Source organism: Melopsittacus undulatus (genome assembly GCF_012275295.1).
Source record: "Melopsittacus undulatus isolate bMelUnd1 chromosome W unlocalized genomic scaffold, bMelUnd1.mat.Z SUPER_W_unloc_2, whole genome shotgun sequence".
In the NCBI taxonomy this organism is placed as follows: domain Eukaryota; kingdom Metazoa; phylum Chordata; class Aves; order Psittaciformes; family Psittaculidae; genus Melopsittacus; species Melopsittacus undulatus.
This window is the reverse complement of record NW_022993944.1, coordinates 1,142,427-1,161,364: the sequence shown is the minus strand read 5'-3', so window position 1 is coordinate 1,161,364 and position 18,938 is coordinate 1,142,427. Positions and strand designations below refer to the sequence as shown.

The 18,938-nt window shown below is 42.3% G+C and overlaps 1 protein-coding gene across 7 annotated transcripts in view; it reads left to right on the top strand.

Annotated features, from left to right (window-relative positions):
• Positions 1-1,641: 1,641 nt before the first annotated feature.
• Positions 1,642-18,938, top strand: part of LOC117438227 (mothers against decapentaplegic homolog 4-like) — a 40,739-nt gene continuing 23,442 nt past the window's right edge. For 2 of the 7 annotated variants that reach the window (XM_034073732.1, XM_034073727.1), the window contains exon 1: positions 1,642-1,948. The gene's annotated coding sequence lies outside the window, so the exon portion shown is untranslated. Of the gene's footprint in view, positions 1,949-2,030; positions 2,112-9,086; positions 9,147-18,159; positions 18,181-18,938 lie in introns of those variants that run through there. The other 5 variants (XM_034073728.1, XM_034073733.1, XM_034073729.1 and 2 more) reach the window with 5 other exon arrangements.

The window sequence follows — 18,938 nt, the reverse complement described above, 5'->3', positions numbered from 1 at the left end:
ATAGTGGGCGGAGTTGGAGCAAATACAGGCATAGCCTCCCTAGTAAAAGGTCAGGAATTACAAAGTTTGCAGATGGCTGTAGATGAGGTTTTAGCAAAAATAGAACAATCTATCCAAAATTTAGCCACTTCAGTAAAGTCTTTATCAGAAGTAGTACTGCAAAATAGAAGAGGATTAGATCTATTGTTCTTAAAGGAAGGAGGGTTATGTGTAGCTCTCAATGAAGAATGTTGCTCTTTTGCTGACCATACGGGAGTAGTCCAGGACACCATGTCTGAATTCCGGAAAAGGTTAGATCAACATAAGAAAGATCGTGAGGCGGGCAGGTCATGGTATGAAAACTGGTTTAATGTTTCACCTTGGCTAACCACTTTGTTGTCCACTTTAGCAGGACCGCTTATCATGTTGATTTTGGGACTTATATTTGGGCCTTGTATATTACGCTATATTTTACACTTTATTAAAGAACGGTTTGACATAGCTAAACTGCTTATTTTAACTACGAGGTCTGGGGCAAAATATAAGAGTGTATCTATTAATGAGGATGAAGATTGTTGTGAATGCGTTATGCCACGTGAGAACTATGCCTATTGTAATTGTGAGGTATTACCTTGTGAGTGTTATGATAAATGTTGGGATTGTGGAAAAAGGTTTGTTTGCAGTGCTGAGGATGAAAGCAGCATCTAATAAACAATAATAGGATAAAAAGAAAAGGGGGAATTGTAAGAAACTATGGACTAGGGTATTGTTTATTAAGATTTATGTTAAGCCCAATGTAAAGATTAGGCAATAAAAGATATGAAATTGCTTATGTAAACAGCCACCAGATTAGGCAACAAAAGATATGAAATCGCTTATGCAAACAGCCACCAGACACTGCTTGTGCAAGATAAGATAACCGCCAGATGTCCAGGAACCGACAGAAACAGGACAGACAACCCCATATAAGGACATATGAATGAGGGGTCAACTATGGGACAAAAGAGGAAGACTTCTTACTTCGGCCTCAACGACCACCAGGAGGCAGAAAACGACCCCCTAACAACAACTGAAGCATGCGCAGAGTACCTCCACTACTTCATGAACACGAAAGTAAAGATGTATAAAAAGGGGCTGTTTGAACTGCTCAGTACGGCAGTTGGCGGAGCGCAGACTCCCCTGTCGTCCAGCGCTGTCTTTGCTCATATTCTACTTGCTATAATTAATAAAATTTTAATTAGATTATGATCCGTTGTGGTCTCAATTTATAACAGCTTCTAGTTTAAAAAGAAAAGAAAACAAATAAACAAAAGATCTAACAAAACTTTTCCTTTTTAGCTGAATTCCTTTAGAGAGTTTGCCTTTGCTGGACGAGGTGATGAGGAATGAGAAAGCAGTTGCATTTGCAGACCGGTGCATTTGTTGGGATTGGATTTGTGAGGTTCTGCACTTTGCAGGACTGTGTATTTGATAGAGTTGCGTTTGCTGTTTTCAGCTCGTGTGGACGCCAAACACAAAAATAAACCTCCAACGCGCCCGCGCCCACCCCTCCCCTGGTCTCTGCCTGACAACGGTGTAGTAACCGCGAAGCTATGAGCGAGGAAGTGTAATAGCAACAGAGGAATGGAGAGACTTGTGTTACCCGGATGTCGCGCATGCGCAGTAGCGGCTTGATGTGTCCGTTGTTGTCGCGGAGCTTGTGCGGCTCGATCCTTTTTCCCGCGGTGTAGGCTTGTGAGTGCTGACTTGCTCGCTGCCCGGGTAGGGTGAGGGCTTAGCCCGCTTTGCCTTACCCTACCGGTACCGCCTGAGGCGAAGAAAGCCTCCACTTTCTCTTTCCTTTCCCGCCCTCCTCTTCTCTCCCCCCTCCCTCCCGCTCTCCTCGCCTCCCAGTCGTCTTTTTGGCCGCGCCACAGCCATAGGCTGTGTTCAGATAGCGGCTGCACCGCCTTCGCTGCCCACAGCTCAGGTAACATCCGGTTTCGGTTCCTGCCCACCCATTGAGACTCCCCGCAGCGTGTATCCTACTCCGGCCCGCTTCCCACGTTGTTTCGGGCCTTCGGGCTCCATTTCGTCCGGCTGTGTTTCTCTGAGCGAGAAAAAAAAATATGATCCCCGCCCCCAGACTTTTAGTAGGTTTTTTTTGTTTGTTTTGGGTTTTTTTGTGGTTTTTTTTTAATTTTTTTTTTAATCTTAGTGTTCTCTCGGAAGGGTTCTCCCGGGGGCCCGGCCCCAGATAAACTTTCCTCTGGTGCCGTTCGTGTAGGCCTCTCTCTTCGTGCCTTCTCCCTCACGCTGGAAAATGCCCTGGATGGTTTTGCGTGAGCTGCTTGGCGTTTAGCTCTTTGAAATCTTGCCTTCTTCTTTGCAGTACCAGAGAACGGTGCTTTTAAGCTGATTTTCAGGCAGCTTAGGGCTGCTCAGTTGTCTTTCCTCCCCATTTTTTTTCCGGGGGGGGGGGGGGGGGGGGAGAGGCGGCGGGCCCGTGAGGTTTTGGGGAGGTTTGTAACTTAGTGGGTAGTTGAGTTCTTACCACGGAAGGCTGGTTAATTTATGGTCTAATCTAGTTGTGAGTTAGGTGTGTTATTACTTAGAGCCCAAGTTATACCACTGCAAACCAATTCTTTTCAAATGCTTATGGGCAGAGTAGGATTGTGGTATCTTTTACCCTTGTTCTTAATCACTTCTTGGTTAAGAACAGCATGCCACTGTCAACAGGCAACCGAGATTTCAGACCGATAGCTGTCATCTACATCGTAAGACTCTTGTACTCCTGCTTCTTTATTCATTAATGTAGGTAATTCCATGCAAGGTTGCTGAAATAGCTGTACTGCCCTATAAAACATGTTTTTGTACTCCAGCGTAGGAAACTTGTCCTTCTGGTCCTCCTCTTATGTTGGCCAAATTGCTACTGGAAGGAGTTTATCCTCGCTTTGCATTCATGAACCTATTTTGATTTGCTTGTTGCATAAGCATGCATGTTTAATACTGATATAGAAACTATTTCAAAAGAGCTGAAGCCGAAAGGGAAGCAGCATATTAAGCTGATTAAATTCCTTTTTTTTATTATTTTCGTTTTTAAGTACATGGCTCTTTACAGAAGGGGATATGACTTTTGAGAGGTATCAACAGATTTGGTGGAGAACAAAGGTGCTGAGAGTAGATCTGTGGATCCTGGTGAGGAGCAGCCTTTGCCATGCTATTGTTAAAGCTCTGCTGGAATTTTAGGACTCTCTTTTCCTATGTTGCTAACCTTGTGGAAGAATTTTACTTTTTTTTGAGACTGGATTTTTCCATGCTTGCTTAGCTCAGAGGTGATTGTTTTCTTTTTTTTTTCTTCTTTTTTTTTAAGCTCAAGTGAATGCAGAGAACATTATCCCTGTGCAGATTACAATAAAGAACAGATGTTCTAATACACCTATTTTAGGGTATTGAAACATTACATACAAGTGAAAAATCAACACAATTTCTCCCTGAACAAGGTTTGACTCTTTATTGCTTGGCATAGCCACAATTTTTTCCTCTGTGAGGTTTTGACAAATTACTGTTTGTCCTTGTTGAAGGAAGCTTTGTGCAAGAAGATGGGTCTTGCAGGATACTCTGAGAAGGAGTTCAGTTCAGGTTTACTCTGTCTTTCTAAGGCAAGGAGTTCTACCACCTGCTTTCTGAATGTGGACTATCCTGCTGTTCCTAGGTTTTCATCCTATTCTTATCCCCTCCTCATCCTAGCACCTAGGGGTGGCTTCTTCCTCATGAAGACACCAAGAGTGCCCTCTTGGAGGTGGTGTGGGATGCTTATATTTGTGCTGTGGAAATAGATCCAGTTGTAGAGGAGTTTGCTGCCATTTCCACTCTGGTGGTGCAACTTGCTGTGGTCTTCCTTCTCTGACTGTACAGATGCCTACATTGAAAAGAGGAGGGTTTTTTTCAGCTATGTTTTGTAAAAAATTAGAGAGAAGTTGAACCAGAATGAAAAATGCAACTTCTTAGGATTTAAAACATGTCACTATGTAGTCACATCAGAATCATAGGGCTGTGTTTTTCATAATGTCTTGCCCCTCCCCCCCAAGACAGGGTAAGGATTTGTATGCATTTTTTTTACGGATGTACTAGTTCCTTGAACAGGATTATAAAACATAGAAGCATGTGCAGCAGAAATGTTTGCTTCATTTACAGGATCAGTCTGTTGCATTTGTAAAGGGCTTTTGAAAGCTGTTTGAGTGCACAGGTGGAAGCTGAGAGGAGTAAAGATGCTGAGAGCTGCACTTGGGCAGCTACATTAGATCAGTTTCTTCCATAAAGAAATGGCTGCTCATACTTTTTAACTGTGGATTTATGCTGATGTGAAAGAGTTGCCATTCAGAGCTGTCTCTAAATTCTTTTCCACTTCCTTTTATGCTGCTGTGTGTTTTAAACTTGTAGATATTCACAGGGAGATGAGCAGAATTGAAACTTATGATTCTGATATGAGCACAAAATAGTATTCTTGGGAATGTTAGCTCTTATTGTACAGAACAGTGTGAGTGCAATACCTCCTTAGTACACTTTCTCTTGCTGTTTAGTGCTAATTGTTCTTCATTCTACATTTTGTTCCTGTTCACCATTTGGGAAAGTAAATAATAATGTGCTGGAAAGTATTTTCAGCTTAATAACTTATTCTTATCTTCATCAAATCATGAACTACCTTTTGTTTTATTGGTTTATGGATTTTTCTTTATCGTGTTTATCATAAAACTTTTGCGTTATTAAATGGCAAAACTGTAGTAATGTTTTGGTGGTTAAAAGCTATCAAATGTGCATACTTCCTTTTCTGACCTCTGTCTAATTTTGGAGGCAGCAGCCTTTCATTTTGAGCTTATGCAAGAGCCTTTCTTGTCCTTTATGTGAAATGTTCTAGCAAGATGTCAGTTTGTACACTATTCTAACTAGCCAGTTAGTGTTGTGTTACTGCCTGGTATCAAGATGCTGGAAATCTGGTACTGGGATGGCTGTAACTGGTAAATTGTGCTCCCAGTGCAGCAGTAGTAGCCTCAAGCAAGCAATTCTTATTTTTTTTTTAGATACATTTTTACAAAAATAACATTTAGATTAGCAACTTGGAAATACATTTTCTTTGGCCATTAGGTTATTTTTTGCATGAATTCATTTCCCTCCTTGCCCCAGTATATGACTCCCCAGAATTGCAAACTCTATTTTTATGTCAAAATTGATGTTACAATATATAACATATATTAGGTAACATATGTTATCTTTTTATGTTAAATTTTTTAATGAATAAAATATATGCTAAGAAAGGGACATGGATGGGGTTTTGGCCTTTTGCTTATATTTTAATGTAATTATCCAGTGGCATTTTGACTGTTGCATTTTAGACTGAGTTTCTTGGTGAGTTTGATCCCTCTGCAGCTGGGATTGTCTTAAACCCTACTGTAAATGAATAGGGTCGTGTATCATTTCAGCGTTGGGCCTGGATTAACTATCTTGCCCAAGCTGCAGAGTGCTGATTGCCTGGATCATAGTCCTTTGGGTGATAATCCCTGACTTTTAGCTCCATCTGTAACTGCCTGGTTTGTGTAAGCGTATTATTTCTTTTTCTTGTTTGGGGGGTTGACTGTTCTCCACAAATTGCAGTGTTGCTTTTGTGGGAGGAGAAGGGGAAGATAAGCAACTTGTGTGAAAAGCCTTCATTTAAGGTGGTTGTTAGTATGTAGAAGGAAATGTGAGTTCTTTTTAAGAAATCTGGATTTTTAACTTCTTAGCAAATTGCAACCAGATTAGTGTATTGGAAATGGGAATTGTTTGGAGGAAGGGATTTTTCAGATAAGTTTCAAAATTTGATTGGCTGACTGGCTAGGGAACATTGACAGGGGTTTAGGTGAAGTCTTTATTTTTTTTTAATTATTTTTTTTTAACAGCCCCTGCCCTTATGTCTCAGTTGAGCTTCTGTACAACTGCAGTGACTCCTCTGTAAAAGCAAGGAAATCGAGTCCATGTGTGTGTTTTGTGGTTGTTTTGTTTGTTTTTTCCCTAACCATGAAAAGCAGAAAAACTTTTTTCTTTCTAAAACCCCTTGTACCTTCTTCAGACTATGTGTGTGTCTGCCTACATCTGTATGCCTCTGTATGCTTTTTTTTTGGTGAAGAATTTAAAACTGAAATAAACCTCAGCAACTCTTGGGCCTTGTGTGAGGCTGTCCAAATGATCTTATTTCTTAAATACCTAGTATGCTGCCTGAAGAGCTGCTGCAAATATTTTGAAGTCATGGCTCACAATGGTTTTGTTACACTTGGACTTTGGCATGTTGTTCTTAAGGTGTACTAGCTTACAGTATTGTCTTGTTGGTGGAGCTGAAGAGGTACTGGCAAACAAGGTAGAATATTAATTTTCTGTTCCATAAATGCATTGATTATCCCTTTGGGTGAGATCTCATCTGCTTTTTTCCTTTTTGATCAGGAGCACCTTGATTCCACAAACAGGAATGTTCTTCTGGAGCTCTGAGCTAGCTTTTGCAGAAGATGCTGAATATTAAACCTCGTCTTCCTGTTCTAGTCATGCTAGTAAAATGATCACTGTTTTGAAAGACAGAATGTAGCAGTTGATCTGAGAACACTGGAATAGTTTGAGTTGGGTAGAAGGTTTTTTTTTTTCTTGCCCATAATGTAAGTGCAATGAGGGCACTAGTGAGAGAACTCAGTAATGTTACTTCCACATAGATAAGTCAATAATATATTTATTTTTTTGTTATGTGAGGTAGCATACTATTATAGATGCCTGTGTTTTTAGAATCTGTTTATATTGTTCAGGTAACTGTTTCTGTCAGAATTATCCAGAGACATAAAAATGAGGCATGTGGCACCAGTATTGCATTCTAGGTAGCTGCTTTGTGTTTTGAATTTCACTGCACAGGATAAAAGATATATCACCCTTCAGCAAGGCAGCTGTGGGGAAGTAGGATAAGGGTATTTGTTCCTGTCTGCATCGGTTTTGAAGGAAGAGCTTCAGTTAAATTGTTACTTACCAGTTCTCTGAGATAGCAGTGTGTTTCTGACAGATCATCAGAGGTAATTTAAATTACCTGTCAATCTTAAGTTATTTTGTTTTTCAGATTTAACTCCCCTTCGGGGGATCTTAGTCTTGTTCCAATATTAGAATATCACAGAACACTAGTTATTGTTGATTTGGAGAAAACTCCAGGAACAAACTTGCCAACAAAGTTTTCAAGCTGACAAGCAGGTATTCTTTATTGTGGCGCCAGGAGACATGGGGGATAACTCCTCCTAACGTGTGTCTCCCTATTGCTACACAAGCCATCCTTATATAGTCCCTGGGCATACATACATACTCATGAGACTACATATGGATTACATCATTTTCCAGAAAGCTCCCCGCATGCATACAGAATTGTGGTGGTGGTCTCTGAGGGTCGTTTACTTCTTCCAACAATCTTCATCACTTCTGGCAGCCTTTGAAGCACGCACAGTAGATGCTTATACCAGTTTAATTGGTTCGTTAGCACCAGAGACATAATAATCCTCCTATCCTCCTACTTATCAGTTAGTTTAACTGTAGCCCATCCTGGACACCTGCCATTCCCAGATACTCCTTATCCCTGTGTCCTGTTCTTCTACACTGTTTTTCTTAAAACTACGTCAACTCTAATGATTTATCTTGTGCCAGTATGTTCTCTAGCTGTACTCTATTTTTTTTTTCTATGTACCATGCACCTCAGTAATTTTCCACTGCTACTGTTACAAAGCCATCAAACTTAACATTGCTTAAAACTAATTCTAAAGGTTTATATATTCCATTTTGTGATTTTGTGTTCCCCTAGTTTCATTGTCCTCTTGTTTTGTATCATAATTGTTAATACTTAGTTATTGAAATACGTTATTTTCTATAATATAAGGAGGTACATCTCTAACTTTTTATCATTTTACATTAGCTTGTCTTTTTTTTAAACCCTTCTGTGTTCTGCTCACATCACACTAGCAAAAGGGAGAGAAACGCCTTGTTTAGTAAGCAAAGCTGAGAGCTTCATTACAAGAACTGTCTCCTGATGCTGTTTTTCTCATGTTCCCTGTCTTTTCTCTCTGCCCCTTTTCCCCCAAAGCACTTTTTTGCCCATTTTCATTAAGTTCCTGTAAATCTAAGATTGAGCTGTAGTGTGGGATTGCCTACTTGAGGAAAGGGCCTGCTAAGGAATGAATTTGAGGTTTCATGCTTGTTAAATTGCACATGGATGCTGTTGTTTTGCAGAGAATCTAACTCTCTGTGTCTGAGGATATGCTGGAACCTTATCTTCAAAGGCTCCCTTCTAAAAATATGTAACACATTAAGACTACATTTTTCTTTTATTTGCACACATGAAAGTAATAAGGTGTTAAAGCACCTCTTGAATGTGTGACTCAGTCACACATAGCTCATAGAGCTATTTCGTGGGAAACTAAATTTGTGGAACGTGAATAATTGACTTGTCTGCAAAATAGACTAAAACTTCTGGTGCTTCAGAAGAAATATGCCACAGCATTTATCAGTATGTGCCACATTGATAGCCATTGACTTCACCCCCTCCTTCTGGGGATTAAAATTGCAAGATGAAATCCAGGAATTCTGTAGGGGAGGCTTCTGAATTACTGTGCAGTTATACGTCAGCAGCATGTAACAGTATTCAAACTCCTAAACAAGTGGCCCAGCTTTCAAAAGTGCTGAACAGTCAGAAGCTTCTATTGAGCACAGTGGCAGCTGAGGGGTGACTCAACATTTCTGAAGATCATTCCACTTAAATAAGGGTTTATTTGTTTGATCTTAATCTTCTGAAAGTCAGTAAGCAAAATTGTCTTTTGTAGTTTTAGGAGTGTAGGAGAGAGAGCTGCATGTCTAATTTTAAACATTTCTTTATTTAAAGCTCTTTTGGCTAATATTTTTATCAAGTCACTTATTTGTGATTAGTTAAGCATATCTACCTGGGATGCTGTTTTATATATAAGGAAAATTATGTTCTGTTTCAGTTGGCAAGCTTTTACGGATTTATGTGAGTGTGAGTTGCCATGGAGAATGATTGGCAGGTTAAGCTTGACTTTTTTTAATTTTCTTTTTTTTTTTTTCAGAGGCTTGTTAAGTTGAAGTGCGAAAAAACCTAACACTGAGGGAGAAACTTTAACAGCTAGGTAAAATCTTTCTCAAGCTTTCAAGCTTTCAGGTAAATGTTTTCCTTTGGGAGAAATTAGGTCCAGAAGTGTCCTTACAAAAAAAGAAAACTACTGAAAAGGGAGGAGGTAGGAAGGATTAGCAATGTGTTGGATATTTTTGTTCGGGTTTTTTTCTTCAAAGTATACCAAAGCATGCTGTATTCAAGTTAAAATTGGAGAACATATTTAATAAGGAAGATGTTGTTTTCTTTTAGAATTGTGCTGGATTTATGTTCTGATTCAGAGAAATCTGCAGGAACTTGCCATCAAATTTTTAAGTTGACAAGCAGGTATTCTTTATTGCAGCTCTGGGAGACACAGGGGATTGCTCCTCCTAGTGTGTCTCCTCCAAGCATCAACCAGACTGTGATTCTATTGTCCTTAAACATATGTATTCGTTAGGTTACATACGTTACATCATACTTCTAGAGAATGCCTCCTGTATGCGCACAAAAATGTGGTAGTGGGCTTTGGGACCCCTGGTGGTTATTTCCTCACCACTTTTAGGATTGTTGTCATATCAGTAACCACCAGGTGGTTCTGTCAAAGCTTATCATAGTAATTTCCTTTTCTATAGTTGCTAACAAAGCCTAACCTCCTTGAAAGTTGGGAACCACTGCTCCTACTGTGCATGTCCCTTTCCAGTTAGGAGGCAAAGCATTATAGGCATTTTCTCCACATAACCAATACCACACTTTACCTTCAGGAACATTCCAGTAACCAGTTAAAGGTTTTCGAAGGTGAAGTTGCATTGCCTAGCTGCAATATGGGTCATTTCCTACTGACATGTTGCCTTGATTAAGAGTTTTGTTATTGATTACACATTTAACTTCTGACATATTTGAGGCTTGTATCCTTAAAACCTGTGAATTTGTGTGGCTCTTGTTGGTATAAACAGTATCTCTCCATAATCTATTCCAATTTGTCTTAAATGGGATAGGGAGGCCAATTAAAGAAATCCCCAGTCTCTCTCCTGATTTAAGTAGCTGAGTACAGACCCAACAATCACTCTTGTTTAAGACACTAGTAACATTTTGTATCAATCTCAGATGTAGATTTTGATTCCATGCTTCTACACCTATTATTATACAAGTCCAAATTATGATTGATGTAGTCTCATATGTGTGGGTCCTGAAGACTCAACGCACCATACTTTTTTTCTGTTCTGATATTTTTCTGGTTCTGGCACCTTCTTGATTCTTGAGTAATGTATCCAAGCAGGCTGTTCCTTTATCTTCACTGCTGTAAAGGTAGTTGTAGACGCAGGAGTCACGGACAATGCGGAGACGATCAATGTGATCAAGCGATTGCCAAACTTTATTAGATGCAGTGCTCTTCTTATACACTTACTCCCTTATGTAACAGCCTTGGATACTGAGCTCTAATTGGTTAGTCTAGAGGTTACTATAGTTTACGGAGCTAATGTTTACAACTTGTTATAATTGTGATTAAATACCTTAGTCTAAAAATACAGTGGGAAACTACAGCCTTGGCAGAGATCATTCTCTGCACGTTTTCAGTGGAAAATTACAGAGGCGTAACAAGACAGTTGACCTTGCTTATGCCTGCCAAGAATCTTCTTACTTTACAGTAACAAGGCTCCAGGGTATCGGGATCGCTCACTACGTGGCCTTGGCTCTTTAAGAATTCCCACAGGTAGTCAGTAATACCCGGTATGGTCCGCTCCACTTCTCTTCTAGGGGATCACCTACAAAATTCTTAATAAAAACCCAGTCTTCTGGCTTAAAAGTATGAATAGGATAATCTAAACCTCTGGCCCTGGTCCCTAACACTCTGCCATTTATTTTTAACTGTTTTCCCAAGTTTACCAACAACTGTTGAAGATATCCTTCTCCTACTTCTTGAAGGCTCTCTCCTTTAAACTGAGATTGATATGGCCTTCCATATAGAATCTCAAATGGGCTAATTCCTTCCTTTGACCGAGGTTTTGTTCTGATTCTCAATGAGGCCAATGGTAATGCTTGATACCAATATGACTTGGTCTCTTGACAAATCTTCCCAAGCTGTTGTTTAATTAACTGAATAATTTTTTCCAGTTGCCCACTGGCCTGAGGCCTCTATGGAACATGTAATTGCCAATCAATTTCCAATTTCTTGCTGATTTCTTGTAATAATTTTGCACTGAAATGTGTACAGCAGTCAGAGGAGATAGTTGTTGGTACCCCAAAACGAGGTATTATTTTATTTAATAGCACCTTAATCACTTGTTTTGCATTATTTGCCCTGTAAGGGAATGCTTCTGGCCACCCTGAAAAAGTATCTGTCAATACCAACAAATATCGATAACCTCCTTTTCTAGGTAATTCAGAAAAATCTATTTGCCACTGTTGTCCCAGATAATTCACTTTTCCAATTGTCCCTACCTGATTCCTGTTTTCAGTCTTAGGGTTATTTTTCAGACATAGTTGACATTGTTTTGTCACTAATTGCGCTGTGGTATAGAAATTTCTTCCTATGATCTGTTTGTTTAAATGTTTATACAAGGCATTACTTCCCCAATGAGTTTTGTTATGTTCTTCTTGTATCAGCTTCCATAATTGATTATAGGGGATCGCTACTTGCCCATCAGGTATTTTTATCCAACCCTTTTCATTTTCCTGTCTTTCCAAGTCTTCAATCAGTTTCATATCTTCTTTAGAGTACCTAGGTTTATTTTGCTCAATTACCAATTTACCATCAGGAGTTAAGGACGTCACCTCAACTCTTTCTGTTTCTCCTGCCCGTTTAGCCTCATGATCAGACAAATTATTTCTAATCTCTTGATCAAGAGTTACGTTTTTGATGTCCTTTACAATGTATGATAGTGTCCTGGTTTGAGCAGTAGCAGTCATTTTTCTCCTTCTTTGTAGCTGGTGCAGTGCTGTGTTTTGACTTTCGGGCTGAGAACATTTGCTGATAGCAAGTATGTTTTGAATTACTGCTCAAATGTTTGGTTTGTCCAAGGCCTTTTCTGAGCTCATGCTCTGCCAGGGAGGAGGGGAGGCCGGGAGGAAGGGGAGACAGGACACCTGACCCAGGCTAGCCAAAGAGGTATTCCATACCATAGCACATCATACCCAGGATGTAACCGGGAGAGACCCGGAAGGGCTGGAGCTCTGGGGGGAATGGAGGAGGTATCAGTCGGTGCTCGGTCGGGCAGGGTGGAGTGAGTTATGGGTCAGTGGCTGGTGAGGTGTTGTATTCTCTTCGCTTGTTGTTTGCTTTATCATTATTATTTGTAGTAGTAGTAGCAGGAGTGATTTGTGTTATACCTTAGCAATTAAACCGTTCTTGTCTCAATCCGTGGGGGGCACATTCTTTGGATTCTCCTTCCTAACTCTCCGGGAGTTGGGAGAGCAAGGGGGGGAGTGAGTGAGCGAACTGTGCGGATTTGGTTTAAACCATGACAGATAGCCACTTCATTAGGTTATTGTACAGCTTCTAAGAATCGCAGAATTTCTGTTGTATGTTTAATTTGTCTTCCCTGGGTATTTAAAAGTCCTTGTTCTTTCCAAATTGTTCCATGTGCATGAACTTCACCAAAGGCATATTTGGAATGAGTCCGTATGTTTATACACTTGTCCTTTGCCAACTTCAAGGCTCTAGTCAGGGCTATTATTTCTGCCTTTTGTGCTGACGTGTTAGAGGGTAATAGTTTAGCTTTTATTACCTTTGAAGCTGTAGCTATGGCATATCCTGCTCTTCGTTTACCGTCTTTAACAAAGCTGCTGCCATCGGTGAACCAGGAATCTGCACCCTCCAGAGGCTCCTCCTTCACGTCTGGTCAGCTCGAGTATACTGTCTCTATAGTGGCCAAGCAATCGTGAACCAGTGGTTCGGTAGGGGTTTCCTGAAGGGAAGATGCTGGATTCACAACATTCGTGATCACAATTTCCACATCATCCAGTTCTATTAGGATGGCTTGATACTTCAAGACATGCGATGGTGATAGCCAATGTATACCTTTTTGTCCTAGGATTGTTGATACTGCAAGTGGCACTAACACGGCGATCTTTTGTCCCGGTCTAAATTTTCAGGCCTCTTGGATGTTTAAGAGAACTGCTGCCACTGCTCTCAAGCATCCAAAGGCCAGCCTTTACTTTGTTCATCCAGTTGTTTTGAAACATAGGCCACTGCTCTTTTATAAGGTCCCAGTCTTTGAACCCAAACCCCCAAGGCTTTTCCCTGTTTCTCATAGGAATATAGCCAAAAGTGTTTAGTTATGTCCAGGAGCCCCAGAGCTGGAGCTCTCATGAGTTCTGTCTTTAAACGCTTCTTCAGCTTGTTCTGTCCATTCTAGAAAGGTTGGATTTTCTTTTAGCAGCTCCTATAAGGGTCTTACCAGAACACCGTAATCATGGATCCAGAGTTGACACTATCCTGTCATTCCCAGAAATGTCCGGAGATCTTTAACCGTTGATGGTCGTGGTGTTTGACAGATTGCTTCCTTCCGAGCTGCTCCAAGTTCTCCATGTCATCCTGTTATTTCTTATCCTAAGTAAGATACTCGAGTTCAAATTAGTTGAGCCTTCAATTTAGATACCAGGTATCCATTTAGCCCTAGAAAGTTTAACATTTCTACAGTCCATTGAACACATTCTCTCTCAGTCTCAGTAGCAATTAACAGATCGTTAACATACTGTAGTAAAGTTCCTGTCTGGGTGGGTGCTTCCCAGGATTCTAGTTCTGGTGCCAATTGATTTCCAAAAATGGTCAGACTGTTCTTAAATCCCTGAGATAACACTGTCCAAGTGAGCTGTGTCCTCCTTCCTGTTTCGGGGTTTTCCCATTCAAAAGCAAAGAAATTATGACTTTCTTTGGCCAGGGGCAGACAGAAAAATGCATCCTTTAAGCCCAGAATGGTAAACCACTTCTGATTATTATTCAATTTGGTCAATAAGGCATACGGATTAGCTCCTACTGGATGAATATCCTCCACGATTTTGTTGATTGCTCTGACATCTTGAACTAATCTGTAACTTTTCCCATTGGATTTCTTTACTGGCAAGATAGGAGTATTATATTCCGATTCACATTCAATTAATAATCCATATTTTAAAAATTTATCAATGATTTCTTTGATTCCCTTCCCTGCCGGGAATGGAGCATTCACAACCTCCCTGAGCAACCCATTCCAGGGCCTTACCACCCTTACAGTAAAGAACTTCTTCCTTATATCCAATCTAAACTTCCCCTGTTTAAGTTTTAACCCGTTAACCTCTTGTCCTGTCACTACAGTCCCTAATGAAGAGTTCCTCCCCAGCATCCCTATACCCCCCTTTAGATACTGAAAGGCTGCTATGAGGTCTCCACGCAGCCTTCTCTTCTCCAAGCTGAACAGACACAACTTTCTCAGCCCGTCTTCATACGGGAGGTGCTCCAGTCCCCTGATCATCCTCGTGGCCCTCCTCTGGACTTGTTCCAACAGTGCCATGTCCTTTTTATGTTGAGGACACCAGAACTGTACACAATAGAATCATAGAATCATAGAATAGTTAGGATTGGAAAGGACCTCAAGATCATCTAGTTCCAACCCCCCTGCCATGGGCAGGGACACCTCACACTAAAACTTATCACCCAAGGCTTCATCCAACCTGGTCTTGAACACCGGCAGGGATGGAGCATTCACTACCTCCCTGGGCAACCCATTCCAGTACCTCACCACCCTAACAGTAAAGAATTTCTTCCTTAGATCCAGTCTGAACCCCTGCTGTTTAAGTTTCAACCCGTTACCCCTTCTCCTATCACTACAGTCCCTAATGAACAGTCCCTCCCCGGCATCCCTGTAGGCCCCCTTCAGATACTGGAAGGCTGCTATGAGGTCTCCACGCAGCCTTCTCTTCTCCAGGCTGAACAGACACAACTTTCTCAGCCTGTCTTCATATGGGAGGTGCTCCAGTCCCCTGATCATCCTCGTGGCCCTCCTCTGGACTTGTTCCAACAGTTCTATGTCCTTTCTATGTTGAGGACACCAGAACTGAACACAGTACTCCATGTGAGGTCTCACGAGAGCAGAGTAGAGGGGCAGGATCACCTCCTTGGACCTGCTGGTCAAGCTTCTTTTGATGCAGCCCAGGATACGGTTGGCTTTCTGGGCTGCAAGCGCACACTGAAGCTGGCTCATGTTTGTTTTCTCATCGACCAACACCCCCAAGTCCTTCTCCGCAGGGCTGCACTGAATTTCCTTTTTGCCCAACCTGTAGCTGTGCCTGGGATTGCTCCAACCCAGGTGTAGGACCTTGCAATTGGCATGGTTAAACTTCATGAGGTTGGCATCAGCCCACCTGACAAGTGTGTCAAGGTCCCTCTGGATGGCATTCCTTCCCTCCAGCGTATCAAGAGAACCACACAGCTTGGTGTCATTGGCAAACTTGCTGAGGGCACGCTCAATCCCACTGTCCATGTCACCGATTAAGTTGTTGAACAAGACTGGTCCCAACACCGATTCCTGAGGGACATCACTCTTTACTGGTCTCCAGCCGGACATTGAGCCGTTGACCGCAACTCTTTGCGTGCGGCCACGCAGCCAGTTCTTTGTCCACTGAGTGGTCCACCTATCAAATTGATGTCTCTCCAAATTAGAGATAAGGATGTTGTGTGCTCCTTTTGATGCAGCCCAGGATACGGTTGGCTTTCTGGGCTGCGAGCACACACTGCCGGCTCATGATCATTTTCTCATTTCCTTTGACTACACCAGACTGGGACTATGATGATCTGGCAGATTATGCCGCTTTAAAGAGATATCAGAATCTGATTAATTTTGGGCTAGAAAATGCAATACCAAAAGCCTTAAATTGGTCTGCTCTATTTGAAATAAAACAAGGACCAAAAGAAACATCGACTGAATTCCTAGACAAATTAAGAGAAGCAATGTGAAAATATACACCTTAGACCCTTCTTCTACCAAAGGGAAATTACAAATTGCTAACTTATTTCTAGGACAGACAACAGAAGATATTAGAGGAAAACTTCAGAAATTATCAGGACCTGACAGTCAAATTATAGAAAAATTAGTAAATGAGGCATGGAAAGTTTATAGAAATCGTGAACAAATAAAAGAGAAAAAGCTAGGAAGAACGATAGCAACTGCTATAGTAGCTGCTTTAGGTCACACAGGGACCTGCAGGGGAAGCAGAGGACAAGGAGTAGCAGTTACAGGTAGAGGAGAAATGTTCAGTAAAAGGGAAATTGCTGAGGTGAGTAGCTCGAGAGAGGACGCCTTCAACACCTGAGCGGGGGGAAGCTCAGCATCCAGGAGCCTCAACTCAGAGTGGCAAGAGCCACCGAGGGAGCCTCAAGTCCTCGACAGGACTCGCCCAGGAGCCAGCAGTTCAGCTGATGCGAGCAGCTGACTCACAGGGGGCGGCACCAAAAGGAGTGGCACCAGCCCTGACTGGTTAAAAACCTGCCCCAGTGAGCGACTAGGGTGAGTCGAGGCAGTTTGCGCGGCAGTTCACTCTGGCAAGTGAGTGGGATGGTGAGCACTTGCTGTATGACCAGGGTCCGGTCTGGGAGCTCTGCTCTGGCTGCCTTGGCGGTGGCCAGCGTAGGCACCCAGACAGAGCCGAAGAGAGGGGAAGCTGCAGTGCAGAGCTCGGAGAATGCCTGCACGGGTCTTGTGAGGGGAGAGCGCACAGTGGCCAAGGCTGCACTCGGTGCTCCCTGGTGGAGGTCCTCCTGAAGCAGGTGGCTGAGCTGCAGGACCCTGTCAATAGGCTGAAAGATGTCAGGGAAGCTAAGAGGAAGCAGGACTGCTTGCTCCAGGCCCAAACTGTGCAGGGGCCTTAGGCGTCCACTGTAGCTCATGGAGGGAAGAAGGAGGCTGTTAACCCAGGAAGCTGGGAAATAGTAACAAAAAGAAAAACCAACAAAAAAAGGAGGAAGAGGACAATTAAAAGCAAGGGGCTTCCTCCTAAATCTGTTGTCCTCATCCAGAACTGCTTTGCTGTCCTGCAGGGTGCTAATGTGGAAACACCCTTGCACCATGAGCAACCGGCTGATGCACTGGTAAAGAAGATCACTACTGGTGCTGCCAGGAAAAAACTGAGGGTCATAGTAGTAGGCGACTCTGAGAGGCACAGAGGCACCCATCTGTTGGCCTGACCCAGTCTCAAGGGAGATGTGTTACCTACCAGGGGCATGGATCAGGGATGTTGCAGAGAGGCTGCCTCCTCTAGTAAGTCCCACTGACTATTACCCACTTTTGGTTTTGGGAGGAGGCTTGCCAGGCTGATCAAGAAAGCTTTAAGAATACCTTTACTGTGATGGTCCTTGCCTGCTCCCTCAGTGATCTGAGTGAGTCGAGGGGTCCCTCCAAGGAAAATTTGTCCTAAGGGCCCTAGGGAGCCCTGTCCTCAGTGGGTCCTGCAGCCGAGCAGAGAGTGTCTCATCTGGGCTGCCAAATAGATTCAGAGAAATCTCCAGGAACTCGCCAACAAAGTTTTAAGTTGACAAGCAGATATTTTTTATTGCAGCGCCGGGAGACGGGGGATCGCTCCTCCAAGCATGCCTCGTCCAAGCACCAACCAGGCTGTGATTATACTGTCCTTAAACATACATATTCATTAAATTACATACGTTACAACATACTTTTAGGTTATGCCTCCTGTATACATGCAAAAATGTGGTAGTGGGCTTTGGGACCCCTGGTGGTTATTTCTCCATCACTTCGTTTTAGGATCTTTGTCATATCAGTAACCTCCAGGGGGTTCTGTCAAAGCTTTTTTTAGTAATTTCCTTTTCTCTATAGTTGCTAAGAAAGCCTAACAACCTTGAAGTTACGTATTTACAACCCTAGTCTTCAATCAACCTCATTCTTCAGTTGCGTTATTCCTTGTGAAGAAGGGAAACTGTGCATTTACACTGTCATTTGTGTGATGCATTAACTTCCTAAGTTAACGTCCCACTCTTGTGCAATGCATTTGTTTCCAATAAATAGCTGCTACTACCGTACCTCTAATAATGTGGAAAATTCCAGTGAAGTAACAGGTCTTTGATTGGATGTGTTCTTCAGGTAATGTGAACAGACTTTTTTTCCTGAAGTATTGAAATAAAACTTTATTTACATTGCTGAGAACAGCATGTTATTTTCATCAAGGCTTATATTTTAAGCTTACTCAGGAAATGTAAATGTAGTAAAATCATTTAGGTGTATTTTCTGCCAGTGTTTTGAGAAAGTCAGACTATGTAGTTCATAGAATGGTGTTAGTGGATGACTACTTGTCCTGGGTTCAGCAGTAGCAGTAATTTTTCTGCTTCTTAGTAGCCGGTGCAGTGCTGTGTTTTTGACTTCGGTCTGAGAACAGTGCTTTGAATGCCAATGTTTTAGTTGTTGCTAAGTCATGTTTACTATGACCAAGGACTTCTGGAGTCTCGTGCTCTGCCAGGGAGGAGGGGAAGTTGGGAGGGAGCAGACACAGGACACCTGGCCCAAATTAGCCAAAGGGGTATTTCATACCACAGCATGTCATGCCCAGTATAGAAACTGGGGGGAGTGTCATGGTTTGAGCATGTTTTGAGGGTGTTTTTTTTCAAGGTTTTTTCCAGCCAGGTGGAGGAGGGGAGGCCAAGAGGAAGTAGAGACAGGGCACCTGACCTAGGCTAGGCAATGAGGTATTCCATACCATAGCACGTGATGCCCAGGATGCATACTGGGAAGGAGAAGGCTGGAGGGGAGAGCTCTGGAGGAAAATGGAGGAGGGAGCACATGGTGCTCAGCCGGGCAGGGTGGAGTGAGTTATGGGTCGGTGGCTGGTGGGGTGTTGTAGTTTC